Source organism: Mytilus galloprovincialis, chromosome 11 (assembly GCF_965363235.1).
Source record: "Mytilus galloprovincialis chromosome 11, xbMytGall1.hap1.1, whole genome shotgun sequence".
Taxonomy (NCBI): domain Eukaryota; kingdom Metazoa; phylum Mollusca; class Bivalvia; order Mytilida; family Mytilidae; genus Mytilus; species Mytilus galloprovincialis.
Genome location: NC_134848.1, coordinates 22,334,503 through 22,347,903, shown reverse-complemented (window position 1 = coordinate 22,347,903; position 13,401 = coordinate 22,334,503). Strand labels below are relative to the sequence as shown.

General features: G+C 33.1%; 1 protein-coding gene across 1 annotated transcript in view; it reads left to right on the top strand.

Annotated features, from left to right (window-relative positions):
* Positions 1-3,789: 3,789 nt before the first annotated feature.
* The window catches only part of LOC143052072 (uncharacterized), a 31,447-nt gene continuing 21,835 nt past the window's right edge, over positions 3,790-13,401 (top strand). The window contains exon 1 of the mRNA XM_076225043.1: positions 3,790-3,919. The gene's annotated coding sequence lies outside the window, so the exon portion shown is untranslated. The remainder of the gene's footprint in view (positions 3,920-13,401) is intronic.

The window sequence follows — 13,401 nt, the reverse complement described above, 5'->3', positions numbered from 1 at the left end:
AATAATACAAACATCGCATGAATTCTAAATGTAGCAGACAGCGTCGAATGAGTTTTTTTAACGACCTTGACTATCCAAGACGGTCGATGTAGACAGGATTCGTCCACAGAATCAACGTTCCTTTATATGTATTTCTTAAAAATGTCCAGTATAATATTCTTCTTAAAAATGTATGGATGAGGTGTTTATTTTTCATCGTAATGTTTTTTACAAAAGACTGTGATCCAACTCACTTGACAATTGAACATGACTTGAAACGCATGAAAGTTTATGTTAAAAAAGGTTGAAATTAGTGCAGTCATTGCAAAATCATTACAAATTTAAATTACCTGGCTCTTTATGCATATTTCTTCCATTCCTGTGACATCTTGTTTGATACCAAACCCACAATATTATCATCACTATAGATATTAAAAGTAGTACCAGAAGTGAAACACCTATCCTAAAAAGGACAATCAAATTAAGAAAATAATTGGAACTAATGTTCAAATCAAAGAGACAAAGGAGGTGTCAAAAAAATATTTAATTTTCTGTTTGGCTTGCAGTACCAGCTATTCGAAATGCCAGTCTTTAGAATTACAGATTTGATGCCTTTACTGGTATTTAAAGATCTAAGACATAGAACACAGTGATTTATGACAAATACATAACGTAATTGTAACTAATTCAATAAAATTAAGAAATAATTCATGGAAGCCATAGATTGTTGGAAATTTACACATGGCCTGGGCCGTGATATTCGAATTTTATCCTGAGCGTTAGCCAAACAGACAAACAATAGTACACATGACACAATATAGAAAACTAAAGAAAAATCAACACGAACCCCATAAAAAAAACTGGGGTGATCTCAGGTGCCCGGTAAGCAGATTCTGCTCCACATGTGGCACATGTCGTGTTGCTCATACTATAACAAATTCGGTAAATAGTCTAATTCGGTAGGTCACATTCATGAAAGGGAATGGGATTGTAGTTACAACGTAAGGAACACATCCGATATCCTCTGTGAAACGGTTATTCCATAACGGTCAACCAACCTGTGATTGCGTCCGTAGTGTTATTCAAGCAAAGCAAATGAATTGAGAAAAACGCAAACATTCAACAAAACATCAACTCGTTATATTATAATCTTTATTATCGGACCACAGATGAATTATCACGTTGTGATTGGTTACATGCCGTCACGTGGTGACCCCCTATGAGACCGTATGGGGTTAGTAAGTTTCATATGGGGTTCATGACGCGTTAATGGCGACGTCATCTATTACAATGTAATGTTGTTGTGTTTCATTGTTTATTTTTCAACAAAACGCAGCAGAAAAAGTCCAGCGTCCGATAAATTCGTTATACGGTTAACTACTGACCCACTACGGATCCATAGAGGGTGAATGAAATTCATAGGGGACTCGGCCTGCAGCCTCACCCCCTATGGATTTTACTAACCCTCTATGGATCCGTATGGGGTCAGTAGCGAACCATATAACTTATAGGATATTGCGAATGTATACGTTTATATGAGAGATTTCTCCCACCTACGTGTAAAAACCGTTGGTTTGTCGAAAATCTTTTATATTTTCTAATATTTCGGACCTAAAAGGATACGTATATACGTATGAGTTTGACTGTTCCTCTGGTATCTTTCGTCCCTCTTTTATAAACAAATTTGAAAACGTATGAATAAAAAAAGAAGATGTGGTATGATTGCCAATGAGACAACTCTCCACAAGAGACCAAATAACACAGAAATTAACTAATAGATCACACCGTATGGCCTTCAACAATGAGCAAAGCCCATTCCGCATCGTCAGCTATAAAAAAAAAACAGAAATGACAAATGTTAAACAAACAAAACAACTAACGGCCTTATTCATGTACAAAAAATGAACGAAAAACAGATATGTTACACATCAACAAACGATAACCACTGCATTACAGGCTCCTGACTTGGGATAGGCAGAAATATACAGAATGATAATAATATAATCGGGATCCCAACCCTCTCCCTAACCTGGGACAGTGGTGATAAAAAATGCGAGGCACTGAAATATTCTATTTTGCTTAAGAATTGAATGCTTCTTTATATAATTTCACTGTCTAAAAAGATGAAGAAAAGAACGTGTAATAAATTTCAAGTTCCTCGTTATGATAGTGGAGAAGTCCGGCATTTACCGCAATTACAATTTGTTTGTATTCTTTTTTTGTATCTTAATAATGTACACTTTTCGTGGTGTTCCGAGGCTTATAACCCCCCCCCCTTTTTCATTTTATTCCAAATGACTTGATACGATCTGTGTATTATTAAATATTTTACCCATTTTTCTAACTATTCTTTATACTTTTGGCCATTTTTTCTGCACATTTTGTCCATTAAAATCTATTCTGTAAACCCAAGTCACTCCAATAACCTTTTATATAACAATGAGTATAATTCAAAAAGTATCTATGGAAGGAATTTTGTTTCATGACTCATTATATTTTTAATATGTTGACACCTCCCCCCGGCCGCCTCCCTCAAAAAACAAAACAAAACAAACAAACAAAAGAACTTCAGAAATGAAAAACATGTAAAGTACTTTTAATTAATAAAAAAATTGTTAAAAAAACAGACAATAATTGCAGCGTAGAATAACAGACGGAATCCATAATTAGAGATTTTAAATTGGTAATGTTTACTGAAACAATAATTATGATATAACAAATAAATATATTTTAGAGTTGATGATCGGTTTCCGATAGTAAGCCGTAGCATATTAATCTATTGTAATAAAAATTCATAATATCTAATAAAATTTGTAGATTTAGCTAACAAGGTCCTTACATTTGGATAAAGTAACATTTGTTTATAGTGGAAAGTTGTTTTAACGTTAAATAAGCTACAATTAAAAATTGCTTGCTAGTCCCTCTCTGTGATTACCTTTAGATAAGTCTGGTTCATTTCCCAATCAATCTATCATGAAGGGAATACGAATTTCAATCATAGTCTTTTTCAAAAATGATGAACGGTTCTTTATATTGGTATGTAATCATTTTAAACGTTTCAAATTTATGAATTTATATTCGTACATCAATGTTTTTGATACACCAATAACAAAAACTGAAATAAATTGAATTGATACATTTTGTAACTATTCAAATTTATATCAGAAACCTAAACTTAATTATAAAATAATGAACCTGTTAAAGGGAGACAATACTCGCATAACTTTTTCGAATTGGCACATATACAACGGAATGTCACTCTTGCATACAAATGGCACATCAATATAATTAATTAACTGTGCAATCGCGCTCCACCTTCAATGATGATTCTAAATTTTAAATATAACCAAAAGTTGTTAATCTATAGATAGTAAAGACTAATGAAATCTAACCCACTGTTTAAATATTTCTTTGCATTTTTTTAAAACTTCCTCAGTAAAATGCTTGAGCCACTTGACTTTCATAGCTCATAATTAACGTTTTTACACAATATTTAAATAAAGTAGCTAAAGATTATTCGCTTCTCAAAGTGTAAGACGCAATAAAAATCGTATGCTTGCACCATCTTACCCAAAAACAGATTTAATTAAGTTCTGAACATTTCGACTTTTCTTCGTTAAAACCGGTTTTAAACAAATCACAAGTACGTGTTAAGATCCGACTAAATACCCATATCCAGATATCGTCAGGTAAGTTTGCTAAGTAAGGGATCAATACAAAACCATCATACAAATATTGAACTGCAATCTCTATACTTTAATTGAAGTTAAAAGCGTATTTTGACAGTTTGCTCTCTTTATTGGTTGGTTGTATTAGTGTCATTACGGAAATCTTCAAATTCTAATGAAAACATTTCTTATCGTTTACTAATTGCATGGTTTTGAAGACATTTAAAACTAGAGTAATATTAGGATCATCCAAATAAACATAATATATAGCGGTAAGTAGCTTTTTTCCTTTAAAGTGACCGAGCGGATTTCAGAATTTACTTTCATTAATCCATATTTATACTGGTATTGCGGCGCGTGACGTTTGCGCTTTTTCATAGGACATTTGCGCTTTTTTATTTGGACACTTGCGCTTCAAATCATAGGACATTTGCGTTTTTTAAAAAATGACATTTGCGCTTTTTACATAGGACATTTGCGCTTTTGCAATATTTGGTTTTTATGACTATCCTTCTCTTTTATCCGGGCTTGGGACCGGCAGGTTTGACCTGGTAGACTTAATTTTTTTTTAAATCATTGCATAGCACATTGCATAGCACATTGATACATGTATAAGAGTCTATATACAGCTAAAACTAGTAAAAGTGAACATTCTAAAGACATAAAATAAACACGTACAGTCATCACAGGTCAGTTTTCGCTTGATATCTGAAGCCTGGGGACTGAACAAATTAAGCTCTTGTTATCTGTTCTGACTGGTATTCTGCCCATATTTCAAATAAATTATCAAGTTCTCTTTCTCAATTCTGGGGTGCATGTTCATCAATATAACGAATCTTAATGTTTAAATTCACCGACTGATGTTAAATGATACTCTTCAAAAAGATAAAAATAAAACTCGTAATATATGAATTTTAAATCTTTTTTTTTTGTCATAATATACTACAACAATAGAATAAAACCAAACCGAAACATAAACAATAATATACATTACTTTTAAGTTAACGTTCTAAGTGTTTCCTGTCCTCAGTTTCTTTAGTGTCTTCGAAAGGTAACAAACTTATCTATCTGAAATGTACGATGATCTACGGTTGAGGATATGTATTGTGTTGATTTTTTATAGTAGTTTTATCTATTATATTAAAATTTTCAGTTATTAAAATATACTAATTAAATTTTCTAATCTAAGTGTTAATTCCGCAATATATTTGGCAAATTTTATCGCATATCACATCTTCATGCCTTATATATCATGTACTGTAGTACGACGCTAGATTAAAACTGACGTGGAAAGGTAACACCCAGCCACCGAAAGCTTCATTTTTATGAAGCCCAGGTGATCGTGTGGTCTAGCGCACCGATTACAGTGCAGGCGATTTGGTGTCACGATATCTCACTGGCATGGGTTCGAATCCCGGCGAGGGAAAAACCAAAAATTTGCGAAAGCAAATTTACAAATCTAACATTGTTGGGTTGATGTTTAGACGAGTTGTATATATATATATATAGAGAGAGAGATTCTATCACTGCATCGAGTGTGATACAATATTTATCCACTCGTAACAGTTAAATTTTCAAATTTAAAACGCGAGTCTCGCCGAGCGTTTTAAATATTTAAAATTTAACTGTCGAGAGTGGATAAATATCGTATTACACGAGATGTGGTGGTCGAATCTGTTTAAGGTATCCTTTCTAATCTGTTCTAATGTATCCGGTGCCCTCAGGTAACCGGGGGAATTACACGGATCGTATCAAGCGCAAATCAAACCATTTGGAATAAGATGAAAAGGGGAAGGTTATAACCCTCGGAACACCAAGAAAAGTGTACAGTATTGAGATAAAAAAAAAAAGGAAAAAGAAAAAAGAGGGTTCATTCTCTGGATACGCCAGTTCTTATATCAGTTATTTATCCTTAATATTTAATACAAAGTCCTTTAATTATCATCTTACATTGAGTGTGATTATTTTAGCAGTATTTGGCATCTATTTATCTTTTGGCATTATGGGTCCTCATTGCTCTTCAACTTTAATATATTTGTTTGGCTTTCTAACTTTTTTTTCATCTGAGCGTAACTGATGAGTCTTATGAAGACGAAACGCGCGTGTTACGTTTCAAATTATACATTAGGTCTGATTCCTTTGGTACATGTATAAAAACGAAGATGTGGTATAATTACCAATCATGCAATGAGACAACTCTCCACAATATACCTATTTACAATGAGTTCTGAAATTAAAAAGATCTATTCATTAAAAATTAATTTAATTTAAGAATAAAAGTATTAACTAATTGCTTTTGGCATGACAACACCACGTCAAATTGATATGATAGAACAACTACCAATTTTTAGTTGACCAACATTTTTAAAATTTCTACAATGGAAACTGAGCAGTTGTGTTTAAACTGATTTGTAACTCAATACGAAATATCGCTTTTCGAATTGTAAAGTTGATCTACTCAAACAAGCTAAAATCATAAAGTATTGACAAGCTAAAATGATCTACTCTAGCCTTTTCGATTTAAAATTCCATTCAGTTAAAGAAATGACAATGTAAAACAATTCAAACGAGAAATTTAACGTCCTCATTTATGTACAAAAAATAAACAAAAAACAATTATGTAACACATAAACAAACGACAGCCAATGAATTATAGACTCCTGACTTGGGACAGGCACAATCATACATACAGCACGTTGCTGGGTTAAACATGTCAGCGGCCGGATCCCCCTTTTACCTGGTACAGTGGTAAAACAGTACATCATAAAAACGAACTATAAAAATCACCTGAAAAGGCTTAACTCATCAGGCGGACAAAAATACAAGTGGTTTGCATGCTCTTTTTTATATTTATAACTGCATACGGAAAATCATCGGCGAATTAGTGTATAGGAAGTCAATAATTTAATCAGTACATTTAGGCAGATTTCGATAAAATTAATGATGTTCTTTTTTTAAAAAGTTACAATAATAGCAATAATAAAATCAAAGTACTGGAGTACTGAACATCGGATGATCGAAAGGCAATCGAGTTGAGTTGAGATGATCAATGATGATTTGTTTGTCGCTTTTTATCCTACGACGACGATATCAATTTTATGTCAATTTCCTTAGCAACGCCACGTGTCATTTTTCCAGATGGAATCAAGAGAATTAAATAATTAAATTTACAGTCTAATGTTTATATTATTATATTCAGGATTTTGGATTAAAATCAATCGACCAAAACTTACCTATATAATTACTGATCTATGTTTACACCTTATACATTATATATCAGTATTGTTAAAACTTTTAACACTGACGAAGGCCATTTGTTGAGCCAAAATATTTGCAATTATTGTATAATTTATATCACCTGTTCAGTTTTTCCATCTTTGTGCGATGATATGCAACACTTTTTAGTGTTTTGTTTTCCATCTATTTATCGGTATTGTTAAACAATCTTTTAGACTCATATATATATACATAATATTTCTGGTGCACTTTCCTACCCGGGCATTTTCATGAATAAAAGGGTCTGGGACAAGCTTTCAATCCCACTAGGTGTGGGTAAAAACTTTGCCGTAGGGAACTGTACAGAAAGAATGAAAACATGAGCCCATACCCATTACTGTAAAGGTACCTCAGACTTTGGATGGACAGTGAAGTCTTCAGGTGCACTTCAGTGGGACTGAAGCTTGTCCCAGATGATGTTTTTTTGTGTCCAACGTACATTCTTTCGGCAAGCCTCGCAAGCTCCATACGGCAAAATTTGTCGCCGGACATGGCTCAAAAATTTGTCGCCGGACATGGCTCAAATAAAAGGTAATAAATCAGAGCAGGGCCCACTGAAATGATTTTTTGGGGGTGAAAACCTTCTGGAAATTGAAACCCACCTACACTTTGTCAACAATATCCAAATATAAGAGAAACATTCATTGACTCTAACTCCAAATATGGACAATTTTATGTTAAGGGGTCCTGAAATCTTTTGAAAGCTTTCGATGTGCTATTTTTTTTAACCTTTTCTTATTAACCGGACTAAATCACTACTTTATTTTAAAATTCATGACCCAAATTTTTTTACATTGGGCTTTAATCCCCCTACTTGCTATTTGAGGCATAAACATGAAGAAATACATTAGGAAGAGGTATAAAAAAAAATGGCAAGTAACACACTGTCCACACTTAGGACTATATTTGTGGACAACGAAAAAGCAAAGGACGATAACTGTGTACTCGGACCACTTGAGGATGCCGAATGTATAGAAAGCCAGTATATAGTAATTCTTTCGAACATAATATTTCTTATTTCGTTTATTTGAAAGCTTATGCATTGTACATAGGAACGAGTTTAAGTCAACTCACATTAAATAGTTATTATATGCTACGTCTACAACAGTAAAAACCATAATATTTCTGGTCTGTAGGTTTGTTTGTCCGTGTATCCATCCATTTATAATGTATTAGATGGAATCTAAGACGACGTTGTAGTCAGATCAAGTTTAAACTAGGTACACATATTTATTAAAATATGTTCTTTTTAAAATTATTTACGGTTCTCTGAATTTGGAAAATAATTGTGCGAGCAAATCATCATAGACAAACACTGTTGTTTTTTTTTTTCTTTCTATAATTCAATTCGTTTACTTTTTATTGTCATTTCGTATCCGTAAATTACTCGTATATAACTATTATGTTATTGGTGGATATACGATCCGTTTTTAATTTTTTTTTATTTGCAATCCTTGATTTTTATTTACGATTTCGGTTAATACATGTAGTTTGGAAAACCGAGAAACGTAAAGAAGACCTCAAAATATAGTTTACATTTTTTCCCAACTAGTGTCCTTCTCAATAGAGTAAAATACGTAGAGGAGCGCACTTTCCATTCTATAAATACATATATAATAACATAAAGTATGTGTTTATGTAGGGGAATAAAAATCGCTCGCTAAAAAAGATTGTTCTGTTGCTTTGCTTTTTGTGTATTTTTCGCTGTGCATTTGCTGATTACAGATACCTATCTCCTTTGTATTTCTATTGTATTACGATATTTTGACTTTTTACGATTTTCTGGGACGTTCTCCCTTTACTGATCTATATTGATGCTGACATTTAGCAGCCAAACTAGTCAGTACATTAGGCTACAAACGACATTGATGTTGTAGTGTCTCTTCTGACTTGATATGATGGATCTCTCTAGTTATTTAAAGGTTAAAAAAACAATATAAACCGTATTGGTAGCAAGATTTCATTTTTAACAGAACGTTGTTTCATTATATCGTTTTGTGGTTTTCTCATATACCACATTATGATTCTTTGACAAGTTGATTCTCATTGTGTTCTTAAGTGGTCGCTAGAATTGGTCGCTAGCTTGATTGGTCGCTAGGATTGGTCGCTAGCTTGAGTCTGGTCTAATCTATCATAATTTCTGTCCTAAGAACATCTTATGGGACCGATCTTAATAGGACAGTTTCAATAAACATGCCCCAGTTCTCATAATGTTATTATGTAGCAAATATATTTTTATTTAAATGAATAAATTTCCTTTACTTACTTGCATTTATATTTTAGGCATTAAGCTTAATGCCTGCAACCATTTTTCAGGATTTAAGCTTAAATCCTAGGATTTAAGACTAATGCCTAACACCATTTAGGCAATAGACTTACTGCCTAGGCGTTAGCTTATTGCCTAGGATTTAAGCTTAATGCCTAGTTTCACTTATTACCGCTAACACGAGTCTAAATTGAAAACTACGTTCAAACCTATGATTGCGTTGGATAAAAACCGCAATTTTTATACGTGTGCATGTAAAACAAATTTCGTTGTAGAAGGGTCTAAAAACAGCACAAACAACATTTTCCAAAAGACCAAAAAAGTGAAAAAGTATATTTAGACAAAACGCATTTGACTAACAGGTCGAACAACTGATGTTCTTTAACCCTGCTTACTGCCATTGGCGATTGCCAAATAAAATTGATCACAAGATGTAACAAAATGGATCTTAATATAAATTTAATACTAAACATAAAAAAATTTTAACTTGTGGCCACGATGTTATGCAACAAACATACGGTGTCAATATTTATTTAGTACACCAGATCCGGATTTCGACAATAAATGTCTGTTCAGTGATGTTAGGGATCAAAACGGTATTTGGAAGGCCATATAAAAAGTACCCTCATTTTTAGATAGACTCTTGAATTTTAAGAGTCAATATAGGATGAACGGATCATATAAACCGAAGGGAAAATATGATACAAGCCCCAACGAAAAAATATAAACGAGTCTAAATTGAAAACTACGTTTAAACCTATGATTGTGTTGGATAAAAACCGCAATTTTTATACGTGTGCATGTAAAACAAAGGAGTAGGTTCAGTAAGACCCCTTTTTGGCCCCAAAATAAAGCAGTTTTACAACAGTATGAAAATGTAGTCTTTTAGCTATTTACTGAAAAGTAGAATGCTTCTGCTACATAAATATGGGCTGTTTTTGACAAAACAATGCACATATATCGGGTACTAGCATAATTAAGTCATGTTAAATTACTGAACTCTTCACAATGTGAGCATTTTTGTTAAATTTTAAACGGTTTCCGTCTAAAATGAAAGTGACCGCATTCGTGTTCATTCATAATATTAAAACTTAAGTTGTATTTGATGATAATACATAACATATATAAAGGTTGAGGATGAACACGGATGCGGCCACTTTCATTTTTGACAAAAACCGTCTGAAAAGAGACGTTTGTTGGCATATTTGATACATTTTTCATATTTAAGCTTGAATCGGAGCGTTTTTAATTACTTAATAAGTTAAAATTTTTACAGAAACTAATTGAACCAATTTAAATAGACACTTAAGTGTTTAAAAAGTGTCCAAAATCTTTCGTTCGATGAACGTGAAATTTGAGGCCAAAATCGGCCCTTACCGGACCTACTTCTTTCGTTGTAGAAGGGTCTAAAAACAGCACAAACAACATTTTCCAAAAGACCAAAAAAGTGAAAAAGTATATTTAAACAAAACGCATTTGACTAACAGGTCGAACAACTGATGTTCTTTAACCCTGCTGACTGCCATTGGCGATTGCCAAATAAAATTGATCACAAGATGTAACAAAATGGATCTTAATATAAATTTAATACTAAACAGAAAAAAAATTTATATATATATATATATTTTTTGCGAAAGCAAATTTACAGATCTAACATTGTTGGGTTGATGTTTAGACGAGTTGTATATACATAATATACACAGCCATGTATTACCATCATTGCTCGTGATCCGATGGATAAATCTGTTGTAGAGTTGTCACTGACTCAGACGTACTTATGAATATAATTCTGTGACTGTATCTTGTATTAATTTGTAGGATCCTTTACTATAGATAATTGAGCTGATCTGTAACAATAACATCTCCATGTCTTATATATCATGTACTGTAGTACGACGCTAGATTAAAACTGACGAAGAAAGGTAACACACGGCCACCGAAAGCTTTATTATTTGAAGCCCAGGTGGTCGTGTGGTCTAGCGGGACGGCTACAGTGCAGGCGATTAGGTGTCACGATATCTCAGTAGCATGGGTTCGAATCCCGGCGAGGGAAGAACAAAAAATTTGCGATAGCAAATTTACAGATCTAACATTGTTTGGTTGATGTTTAGACGAGTATATATAATATATATATATAACAAAACATTTTAATAAATTATTAATTTACCTTCTTCAGAAAGTATTTGATGAGTATTCATTGACGAAACGAATTTATAACAAGCGATCAGGAATTTCCATTGGCACTCGATGATTTCTGCGTCTTCATAATGTTTATAGATCGGCTAAAAACCCAAAACGAATGTAAATCTAGGCGACAGCAATACACCGAAATTCCTTCACGGTCATTCTCTGTAAAAGTCTAAGACTAAGATTTTGGGCAATTGGTACACATCTAACATTTACTGGATTTAATGTATAGACAGAGAGAGAGAGAAAACCACGACTTTCCTATATCTGTACACTTTGCTACGATCTGTCTGTACCATTATTTTTAAATTGCAATGTCAAAATAATGGTACAGACAGATCGTAGCAAAGTGTATAGATATAGGAAGATGTGGTATTAGTGCCAATGGTACAACTCTTCGTCCAAGTAACAATTTATAAAATTAAACCATTATAAGTTGAGGTACGGCCTTCAACATAAAGTTTGGCTCACACCGAACATCAAGCTGTAAAGGGCCCCAAAAATTACTAGTGTAAAACTATTTAAACGGGAAAACCAACGGTCTAATCTATCTAAAATCGAAAAACGAGAAACAAGACTATCTTCCAATTGTCGGCTTTCCAACTGAAAGTCGGTGGTTCTCTCCGGGTAATCTGGTGACTATTAGAAAACCAGCAGTGCTCATTCGTCACAACTCGGCCGATTCCGTAGAAGGAGAGTAGCGGAGACACCCGAGGATTACCGATTGCAGCTGTGCTGAAAGTGTCGTAAAAACCAAGAATCAGAAGTTTTTACATAAATTTAGACCACTTTTTTATTGAATCACAGTTGCGACAAAAGCCAAAGTACTCTCAATTTTGAATCGTTCAGTAGTATGGTTTAAACTTCATCAATATGATATTTCAAAGAAGGGCGTAAAGAGAGGGGGTATCTGAACGGAAGAACGTGAAATAAAATTGCCAATTTACGATGAACGAACAATTAATAATGTCCTGCACGTTGATATTTTTAATGATTTCACGAAACACGGTGAATAGCGAAACTTTTTCACGGCTGCTCATGAAATAAAAATGCCAAAACACGTTGCACGAAAATAACCCTCTGTAAAGATTTGATTGGCTTGCCTACACAGTTATACATAATTGATATATTAATGTTCTCTGTATAACAAAGTAGGACTATTATATTTTATTAATAATAGTTTTGTTAACTCTCTAGGCAAAATGTACATGTACGACATGCATGAATTTATGCAATTAGTTAACATTTTAAAGTTTAATATAGATTCTAACAAGATTAAAATGTTTTCTCGTTTTAAATGAATAATTGAATTTTATTTCTCATCAACTACAAATTACATGAAACAAAAGAAAAGATTTTCATTAGTGATACAAATACACAATTCAAAACCAATAGCGAATAGAACCAATGGAAGATATCGATAATTAGTTACAGTGTACAACAAATGGAAGTTTTAACGATAGGCGTGGATCAATTTATTTTAAAACGGGGGAGGGGTTCAACCCCGGAACATCATGACACTGCACATAAGTATAAGCTTATAATTTCTATATGCTTTGCATTTTTTGGTTTACACTTCGATAAACCATGTTTCTGAAACTACGCATGGATTTCGAGATTTTCATCAAATTGAAATTGAAAACAATTACATTGTTGTAAATAACAGTTGTTTTTATTCTATTGCATCGGACTTTTATTCAGTACTTGTATATTATAATGGTTATGTGGTGTTCCAAACTAGATTTCATGAATTGTAAATGGTTGTTTTTCGTTTAATCCAAAACAGCTGGTATGTAAAATAGTTATCCCATTCGGACTTTGTGTGTCAGTGTTAGATCACCCTCTGGCCATCGTGGTGATCTTACACTGACACACAAAGTCCGAATGGGATAACTATTACTTACACATCAATAACCTCTAGAAAAAATGTGTGTAATCCTAGTACATGTATAACAAAAACATCGTAAAACAAAATCCAAAGAAATGAAGTTTCAACACCCTGTATCATCTCATTTTCGGGATATT